This window comes from Rhipicephalus microplus, unplaced genomic scaffold, assembly GCF_043290135.1.
Source record: "Rhipicephalus microplus isolate Deutch F79 unplaced genomic scaffold, USDA_Rmic scaffold_22, whole genome shotgun sequence".
Classification (NCBI taxonomy): domain Eukaryota; kingdom Metazoa; phylum Arthropoda; class Arachnida; order Ixodida; family Ixodidae; genus Rhipicephalus; species Rhipicephalus microplus.
In genome coordinates, this window is record NW_027464595.1 from 3,274,474 (window position 1) to 3,285,000 (window position 10,527).

Below are 10,527 nucleotides of genomic sequence, written 5' to 3' on the forward strand. Positions count from 1 at the left end.
TGTGGAATTACAATAGGTATGATGTTGCGAGAGGAATATGGAAAGGGGTCGTGGTTCCTGGGCTGACGTTAGGCAATGCGGTCTTGTGCATGAGATCAGAAGTTCAAGCAAGATTAGAAATTAAGCAACGTGGAATAGGTAGGCTTGCTTTAGGAGCTCACGGGAATACACCAAATCAGGGGGTACAAGGTGATATGGGATGGACATCATTTGAGGGCAGGGACGCTAGCAGAAAGATAAAATTTGAGAAGCGATTGAGAGAAATGGGGGAAGAGCGTTGGGCTAGGAAGGTTTTCAGCTACTTGTACATGAGGAATGTCGATACAAAATGGAGGAAGCGAACCAGGAAGTTGACTGGTAAATACTTAGAAAACAGCAGGTGGCCAAACCAAAAAGAACTATCGGTTAAGAAGAAAGTGAAGGAAACGGAGACTGACATGTGGAGAATGGGCATGATTAAGAAGTCCGCACTAGAGATCTATCGAACTTTTAAGCAGGAAATTGCCAAGGAAAGGATCTATGATAATACTCGGGATAGTTCTCTACTGTTTGAGGCCAGGACGGGAGTACTGCGAACCAAGACATATCGGGTCAAATACGAAGGGGTAGACACAGTATGCAGTGCGTGTGGAGAGGAAGAAGAAACTGCCGAACACTTGATAATTTTCTGTAAAAGGCTTCACCCTATAGTTCAGGATGATGGCGCAGAGTTTTTCAAAGCACTGGGGTTTAGGGACCGGGAGGGAAAAATAAACTTTAAGCGGGTAGACTTAACTAGAAGGAGGTTATCTGATTGGTTGCTAAAGTCAAGGCGCGAGTGAAAAGTAAACTCTTCACTTCAAAGTACGAATCCTCAAACTCACTTTTTAAGGAAAAAAAATAAATATAGTTTTTGGTTCATTAGGTATTACGGCTTGGTAGCGCTAGCCACCGCTCGATCTAAAGGGTACAGCCATATCCATTCATCCATCCATCCATCGCTTTCTCTGGCTTTTTCTGGCGCAGGCGGGCGCAGAGGACGATAACTCAGCGGCTGCGTCTGCTGCCACCGAGTGGCACGAACCTTTTCCAGGCAAAAGCGTTCGGTTCACCCCACCTCCGTGGGTTCACCGAATAGCCGCCTAAAACCGGCTTGACTTGGCTGAAAACATATGAATAGACGGCGACAGAATCGCCGTCTTGGACATTTTTTGGGGGACGTTCAGGTGGTGGGAACGAAAGGTCTAAGGTTCCTCACTAACTTGTGAGGATCTTTACCGTGCGGTGGTTATTTATCCGTGGTCTTTGCTTGGCCGGGAGCCTTATGCATTCGCGAGAATCGCCTCTGCGCATGGATACGTGGTTTCGTTCTCTAATACTGTCTATAAGCAATGTGGTAACGACTTGCCCGATCATGAACACCGTGTGTTATGCTATTTGTGGATGTATGCCGTACGTGTATGTCTGGTAAGTGCGTGTGTAGCGTAAGGATCGATGTGTCGCTTCGGTGAAGTGTATGCTTGTGCCAAAACTTTCATTGAAGCTTCTTCTTGCGTAACTGCGTGAGACAGATACGAAATGCACAAGTTGGAAGTGATGGAATATTACCAGGCGCTCACACGACGTTATTTTCCAAGTGGCTTAAATATGTTGTCACCGATTACGATAATCGGTTTTCTAAGCTATGTCTTTTCTTGTGGGTGTATACAAAGAAAAAAAAGAAATAAAGTTGAAGATATGCTGGGAGCACTATAAATATTCGCTCAAAATTGCCGCCTTAAACGTCTTCTTAAAATTAAACAGTGCCGTAAGGCAGTCGTGCCTTGCGGTGAAGTGCAAGTTGTGTATTGCGGTAAAGCATACATATTGCACGCGCTCGTGTTTAAATTGGAAATGTAGCACTGACATTGGGCCTCGTGTGTGCACCTAAATTGTACACGCGCTATCCTCTGCCTCATCAGTGACGATGCGGCAGTCAGTATCGTCATCGTCTTCAGCTTGTGTAACAAGCACAGAACAATTTACCTAGTAAAATATATTTTGTGGCAGGCAATTCGCAAGGCATTCAGATGTTAGTTCATTGCAGGATTAATTCAAGATTGTTAAATGGCACCTTCAAATAAACGAAACATGCATATGAGAGGCTTCAGTCGTACTTCAAAATTTGTGCCATGCCTCAAATTGAAAATGATTAAAAAGGAAATATATGCCAAGGCTGGGTGTAGATTACCATTCACAATTCAATTACCATTCATATTTTAGAAACTTAGAAAATTTGTAGCTCATGTTTTCCTATCAAGTAAGCACAAAAATAACTGTTGAAGAATGGTCTACAATTACTCACACAGTTTGCAAAAAATAGATCTTTGAAACATATGTCGTGCCAGAACTAAGTGCAAGGTGGTTACAGGAAACTGGTTATGACCCGACATAATAGCACATGTTCGAACGTTTTACATGGGCTGCTTGTTGGCAAAATGGGGTGGGAATTAGGTAAGTGCCTGCAGGGATCTGCACCAAGAGACGAAACCTGCTACATCTTTTTCATAAATTTCATTATTTGTGTCAAGCATGCGTGCACTCTTCGTTGTTGTGTTCTCTCAGGGAGCAAGTATATGGCATACGCTTGAAATCCATACGTTACCCCTGCGATTTGAAGATGTTATTACAGTGGACATGAACGTGCAATGTAGTTGAAAACGTTGCTGGGCACCAACTTTCTCAACAATCTGAACCCGCTTATGCTACAAGAGTTACCGCGTGACTTCAGCCAAATAGTTTCTAACTGTTGTGGTTACTGTCAGATAAAAGTAATAATGAGCTAGTTGTGCTTGGACAACAGTCTTGCTTTACTGTATTAAAATACAGTAATTTAGTACCTGCATATAGAACTGACCACTTAGTTATTTTTTTTTATTTGTGGTCCTATTTGTTACAGTTTACTTTCAAAATATTTCATAGAAGGTGGTTAAGTTTTAAGTCCATACAGTGGGCAAATTTTATCAGCAGTATTGCATGCTGTACAATCACTTTTACTTCTCCTAGAAAGCATGGTGTTCCACTATTCCGGTATGTCTCGGCTGGGCTTCTCGACCTCGACGACTGTACATGTCAAACAGTTTGCCAAGTGTAACTACTTACTCCCCCATAACTCTAAATTTTGTCGAGCCATAATAAATAATTGGCAGTAAGGACCAGTTACAAAACCCTTTTTTTATTAAGTGCTCATTAATCAGGGACCTAACAATTCTGTATATAAAAGATGACAGCAACCACTTCTCCACAGATTGAACGATTAGGTTGTACTAATAAAAGCATTAATATAGTCAGACTCGTTTTTTTTTTTGGAAAGTAAATACAATGCATAAATAGTCTTACCAGTCCGTGATTCAATATTGTAGCTAAACTATCGTTGAAAGCCAGAGTCATTTACAAATGCCATCTGAATTCCCGGAAAGTGCTAGGTAGCTTTATATAAATTGGGGATGTCTGCAAAAAAAACAAGAAGCTTACGTTTATGTTGAGCAGAAGTCCAAGTGAACATGCATGCATATGTTCATGAACTAGTTCCCTGTAACATGTGGTGCAACAGCTCTAGCTTAAAAACTTCACGCAGCTTTTATGCTGCTCCAAAAAGATTTTAGTTGCACCACAAGCTCCGGATATGCCTTTCATGAGTCACGTCACTGTGCCTGTTGAGTCTTTAAAAAAACAGGTTTGAAGAAGATGCTAAAAATTTTTTTTAGGGGTGAGTAGCAGAAAGCATTAATTTATTAAAGTCTTCAATTTTATTATGTTAGCTCTGAGGCTTGCAGGTATGTTAAATGAGCATGGTCATATGAGTAACACCTCATAGGTCAATAATTTTTGGGTTGACAGCAAGGTATGAAGAGACAGGATTATGAAAATTGCAGAAGTAGAAGTAATGAAGTTGTCGAGAAGACTTTGTTAACAGTACATTTACAGGCTTCACGCACAATTTGCTTTCTAGCAGGGTGAATTTACTTTTGCTGATGCTTCCGATGGCATCATTGCACTTCATAAGCACTGGTTTTATGCACTGCACGTGACGTTCTTGTTTTTTCAAGGTTCATGTACTGATTAAAAAGTATAGGATCAAGAAACTTACATGCTGTCTTAAGGCATAATCAGGCTCACCATAGAGGTAATTGGGGACATTTTAGTGAGCTGTGTGTGGGAGGTCTGTGTACATAACATCATAGTAATCTTGCAATGCTGTAGCTTTATTTGTGTAACGAGTGAAGCTTCTTTTCCTCTTAAGAATTTCTGCCAAGCAAACAAGTTCCAACATTAGGATTTGCCCTTGGGGAAAACAGGATGTAAGAGTGAGCTTATTCAGAAGCCCTTCAAGAGTACCCACTGAAGGAATTAGTACCTATTGGGCAAAAATTTCAGTGCATCAAGAAGGGCAAGGGAGGACGGTGCAGGTTAACATTTCAGGGGGGTATCTCCTGGACATCATCCTTCTCTAGCCACAAGCTTGTATGGCCAATGTTTAGCAGACTCCTACTAACATAAACTAGGTATAAATGTTGCTTCTCTATTGCAAGATGACACCATATACCTTTTGAGTCTCCTCACCACAAGCCCTTACATTAGCCTAAAGATATTTTTTCTACCGTGCCCTTTTTTTGTCCTAAACAGTTGTCTGAAGCAACAATATGCACATTGTGACAGTCTAGCTGGTGACCACAGAGATGGCTGCCGCCATCACGATGTATACTCCACTCAAAATGTAAGACACTGCAAAATCGTAGTCCGGTGTGCGTGCATACGACCTTGAACATGCAAGCAGTGACCACTTCTCTTGTGTTCTCTGCACTGGCGCATGCTTGTTGCACACCTGTTTAAGATTGTGACAGTGAAATTAGTTCTGGCAATGCTGTCTCAGAGGTAAGACTGTGTACACCCTTAGGAACACCATGGTGGAGCGAGCAGAGATTCATATCAAATGTAGTAATAAACTGGCAACACCATGGTGATATAAGCACACTTGCATTAATTTATTACATCTTTATTGAGGCAGACATCACACAGCTAAGCCTAGTTGTGATCTCTTTTCATTATTGTCTATATAGTTTTCCCGTTGGTCACAGCACAGGAAGAAAAATTTCTCTGTGGGAGCACCATATTTTAAACTTGCATGACTCCAATGAAACACTGTGCGAACAGATATATTGAAAATGTCAATACTTCGGGTCCTATAAATGGTGAACTGGTTGTCACACTCAGCCAGTGATCCTGCAGGAGCTTTAGCATATACTCTAAGGTCATTTTGGATCAACAATGCCACATACAATAGTTTAACAATGGTTGTTAATGGGCAAGATGATGCATAGCTTCAGGGAGGTAATTAAGCTAAGGGGGAAAATTATAGATGCCTAAGCACCACTGGAAAAATGAAAAAGCACAGAAAAAGAGCATCGCTCGCAGCTGAACTACAGAAAATATTTACACTGCACCGTACATTCGCATTGTCTAGAATTTTCCCTAATAATGTTATACCAACCTGCCTAGCAACAAGTACTTCTAAGGTAATAAAGTGCAGAATGACACTTGCATAAGACAGGAAACAGGACGTGAGTTAACTGCCATCTATCTTTGTTTGTGCAGGGTGTCTACCAACCTGGGAAAGTCGGGGAATTGGGGCCTTGCTGGAAAACTGTAGGAACTTTGGTAAAACTTGGCTAATTCATAGAAACTGGTGGCAGTCTGTGCCACCATCACAAAAATAAGCATTACCCTTGATCAATACTCAAAAAGTCACTCCTTCGACTGCCACTACAGTGAACAGCTAGAAGAGGCCTTAAAAAAAGGCAATGCATAACTGTTTCTTCTTAGTGTACAAACAAATGGATACACTGACCAAAATAACACAAAGTTTATCGATGTTTGGGCACCTGATATTGTTCTGAATGACAGCCATAAGAAAGGTACATCGTATTTAAGTATGACTAGGTGCGTGATGTAAGCACCAAAAGTATATGGTCAGCGTTCCATAAATCTTATTGAGTATATGTGCAGCTGTGTGAATGTGCAGGGATTCTAGGTGCTGGCATGATGCAAGCTTGTTTTCTTCGACCAGAACACGGTTGCTTGACCAGTCAATTTTAAAGCCTGTATATTCCGCATGTTCAGCGAGGGCATCCAAGGCCACCCATGATTTGGTGACTTCATTTTGAACTCTTGTGTTGTTTAACTCTTTCATTGAAATCACAGGTCTCATAGACTGACATGTTGTCACACTCGTGGCAGACTACAGTGTAAAGAAGACTACAGAAAGTTCCGCTCGACAGCTTATTTTTCCCATTGACTAAAGCATTCCTTAGCTTCCATGTTGGTACATGCACTATTTTGATGTATGTTCCTTCTACATATTACATATCATATCTGACTTTCCAAGCACAGCATTTCTCACATCGGTAAATTTGTGCATATTTGTCGTGGCCACAAATTCGGCTTGCCTTGAAGGCCTTTTAGTTTGGTGCTTATGTTAGAACTGCCATCACAAGAGGTTTGCTGAGCTATGTCTTGCCTTGTATAATCTTATTGCTATTATTATTATTATTATTATTATTATTATTATTATTATTATTATTATTATTATTATTATTATTATTATTATTATTATTATTATTATTATTATTATTATTATTATTATTATTATTATTATTATTATTATTATTATTGGTGATGCAGCTGCAAACGTCCTCAGCTATGCACTCATTGCAGATATTTCAAGAGTAGCACCCTCTCTTCTCATTTCATTTCCTTGAGATGGTGTTATTAAATCCATGAGTATTTTTTATCATTATGTTCATATGCATCTGGAAGCTAAGTTGCATGTTTTGGTTGCTGACAAGAAAGGCTTCTTTTCAACTCTAGATGGCTCTATGTATAATGATAAGGTTGCCACTGGTTTGGAAAAAAGCGGAATAAATTATTTTCTGAGCAACTGCAGCCAATCAATTTATGTGGATGGACATGCATCTTGACTTTCACATGCAAAGTCTGGTGTTCCCTAGGTATCAATCATGGGACCAGTTTTTTTTCTCATTTACATCAACGACATTGGACATGGTTTGTCATCTACTATCAAATTATTTACATACAACTACATCATTTATAGAAAAATTGACAGCGCCCAAGCTAACGAGTCATTATAGTTGGACCCTAATAAACTCGCATTTTGGTGTCACCATGGCAAATAACACTTCCAAAACAAAGGCCATGACGTTTACCAGAGCACATAAAACAGAAATGAGTCAATATGAAATTCAAGCTCTCCCCATTGAAAAAGTATCCCTATTTAAGTATCTTGGAATTCATTTATCTTCTGACCTGCCTTAGAATAAGCGCATCGATATCATAACTAGTGAGGTGTCCAAAGCACTTGGATTTATTAAAAGAAACCTTTACTTGGTGAACTATACCTCTAAAAGGCTAGCATACACTACACTTGTCCGTTCAAAAATAGAATATGCATCCATCATCTAGAACCCACATCAACCATATCTCATCGATTAACTAGAATTAAAACAAAATGAAGCAGCAGGATTTATCACCAAGTAGTATTCTCGCTCGCAACTGCAGCACTACAGATATTACACACTCACTTTCATTACCCCTTCTTGAAAAACGTAGACTGTCGTCACTGTTGTTGCATTTTCGTACATTTTATCATAGTAAATGTGCCTTCATGAAGCTTGTACAAACACACCTCATAATAATTTGAAACATATTGATCACCAATTCAAAATACACCCTTTTTTGGCATGCACAATTATGTATCAACACTCACCATTACTTCGAAGCACACATCACTGGAACACACTGCCGGGCGACATCGCTTGATTCATTGATCGTGCCGCCTTTGTAAACCGATTCGATATTTTCTTGGACATATGACTTACCTATCTGTGTGAGTTTGTAAGTGCATGTATGTGCTTATTTTTACTCTTCTTTCATTGTAAATATATTTTCTCCTTAAAGATGATAGTCTTGCTTGGGATACTCCAACGCAAAAATTTTGGTCTGTCTGTCAACAAAAAGGCTCAAGTACGACCACATCCAAAGCATCCACCAGTATTGCTCAAGTTTCTGCATTCATACTTGTACGATTGTCAATAAAAAGCAAATATTGAGCATATTTGAGGCACAATATCAACATGTCGATATTGTGCACTGTGTTTATTTATACTAGAAAAGGTATAAATAAGTAATTCTAAGCACTGCAGCTGACAATGCGACGCTTCGCATGGAAAGGCATCTCCTACGCTTTGCTAAGACTATACTGTGCTGCTACCTGTCTTGAAATCTACAAAATATGGCCTCCAAGATTGCACGCATGCTGCGTGCTGCGTGCTCGCTATAACAAAGGCCATCCTTTCGTTTTCTGAAATTACCGCCAGATAGCACTCAAGTCTCACGCAACACCTCCAAAATCCCATTCACCAGTTTTCTCGTGCAAAACATCAAATAAATATTCCTGTCTATTCACTCTTTTCAGGCGAAATACAATAGTCTTTCGACGACATTTTTGGTCAAATATGCAGATAGGGGGCAATTTTTTTCATGGCAATTTTCTGTATATATATTTTTTTGCATTATAGCTGTGTCTCTCTTATTGAGTTTTCATTCCTGCCACAATTTTTTTTCTTTACCATCTTTGTCTATGGAACTATATTTTACATTGTTTACCACTTTAATTTTATAATGGCAATGTTCTGATTTGCAAATTTATTGTATAACTAAAACCCCCTGCGTAATGCCTGGATGGGCCTTTAGGGTATATATTAATAAAAAAAAGTGTTGATGCAAAAAGCGGGTGACTGAACGAATAAGTTTATGCCCTGTTACTAACGCTTAATCAGGAATGCGTAGCGGCAAGTGTGAAAAAAGCAAAAAGGCAAAAACTATCAGTTTTTATTTCAGTGAAGATTCATGTTGCCACTAAGAGCTGTTGTTTCAGAAAAAGACACTTGGTAAATAAATGTTTCAGAGTATATTCAAAGAAATTCGGAGCGTTTCAAGACTTGTGATCCGCTAAGAATTTCTAACTCAGAATCCATCATCTTATCACTAAGTGAACAACCTTCTTTGTGGCGTAATGCATTCGGTATAGACGTAAAAGGTTTACATTATGGTTTGCCCCAATGTGAAGATTTGAATTGTATAAAGCAGTGCATGAGAGAAGATAATGATGAGTTGTTGTTTCAGTGCCAGTGTGGCATCTCTATTGCGTCGTTTTTAGAGCTCATGCAGGCCATCTAAATTCTACCATTGTGTCTTGGAAGGGAAATAATTTTGTCCAAAAATCTGGTATCTGCATTGAATCATGAATATACCTGTAATTAGTTATATTTTTCTTGGGTATGTAGATGGGCAGCTGCAAAAGCATTTGAATTGGTTATCATCACATGCTGTTTGATATGTCCATGACTTCTTAGTTCTACTGGACATTAACAATTGCTCTTTACTGGTTGCTAATATAGAGAAAGATGTTAAGGAAAACGAAATGTCAGCGTTTCACTTTGGAGTTTCAAAAAAAATTGATGAGCTACAGTTTCTCGATTTAAGACAGGCTTTTGTCAAAGATCACATATACAGCAATACCAGCCTAGATTCATAAAGCCAATTCTGAATTTTAATTCTGGCCACTCAAAACCATACAGGGAGCCATTGCGACAACTGTGCTGGGTGCCGCTCTTAAGAAGTTACGGGAGCACCTTATGGCGCATGCATTTGATGCGCAAGTTGCTCGCCTTGCCAATTCTGGCTTTCCGAGTGACGTGATTTGCTCCTTGTCAGAAAAACTTATTTCAAAGATCGAAAAGTTTTATCATTGTGATTCTAGTGCACTAGAAATAAGCAAGAAAAAGAGGCAGGCAGTTATCCCATACATACACAGGATAGCACATAGTTTGAAAAATGTTGGTGCTCGTTATGGCATAAACATGTCATTCTCAGCACGTAATAAAGTACATAATGTGTGTACTTTGGTGGATAGAGCATTGTGTCAGCAGCCAGGGAAAGGGAACAAATGTGTCTCCAGTCATGTCCACAGATATGCTCCTTGCACTACTGGCGTGGCTTATGGGATTCCACTGTCTTGTAGCTGTGAATATTTAGGTGAAATGGGGCATTACATAAACGTGTGCTTAAGAGAGCATGGGCTAATGCTATCAGATGCTAAAATCACGTCTAATTTGGCAGCTCGTTGTAGGCCATGTGGATGTGTGCTCAGGGCTGGGCAGAGAGGCCCGAAAAAGTTTTCTGGAATGCAGATATCGAAATGCGTGGTTTGGAAGCATAAAATACAGATACTGGGATAAATTCGTAATTCATGTGACAGGATATTTCAGAGATACGTTTGCAAAAAGACAAAAAAGTATTCCAGAATACATATACTAAAATACTTTTGTCTGTCTATGTCGGGGATAGTTATACCCCATACAAACATTTGTTATGTGCAGCATAATATTTAAAATGTGCAGCACATTGAAACTTGCAAATAAAATTGATTTA

The 10,527-nt window shown here is 39.5% G+C and overlaps 1 long non-coding RNA gene across 1 annotated transcript; it reads left to right on the forward strand.

The window, feature by feature from the left end:
• The first annotated feature begins 1,205 nt into the window (after positions 1–1,205).
• On the forward strand, positions 1,206–8,173 carry LOC142786320 (uncharacterized). Its single transcript, XR_012889007.1, has 2 exons — positions 1,206–1,446; positions 5,614–8,173. It is a non-coding gene; the product is annotated as an uncharacterized LOC142786320 (long non-coding RNA).
• The last annotated feature ends 2,354 nt before the right edge of the window (positions 8,174–10,527 follow it).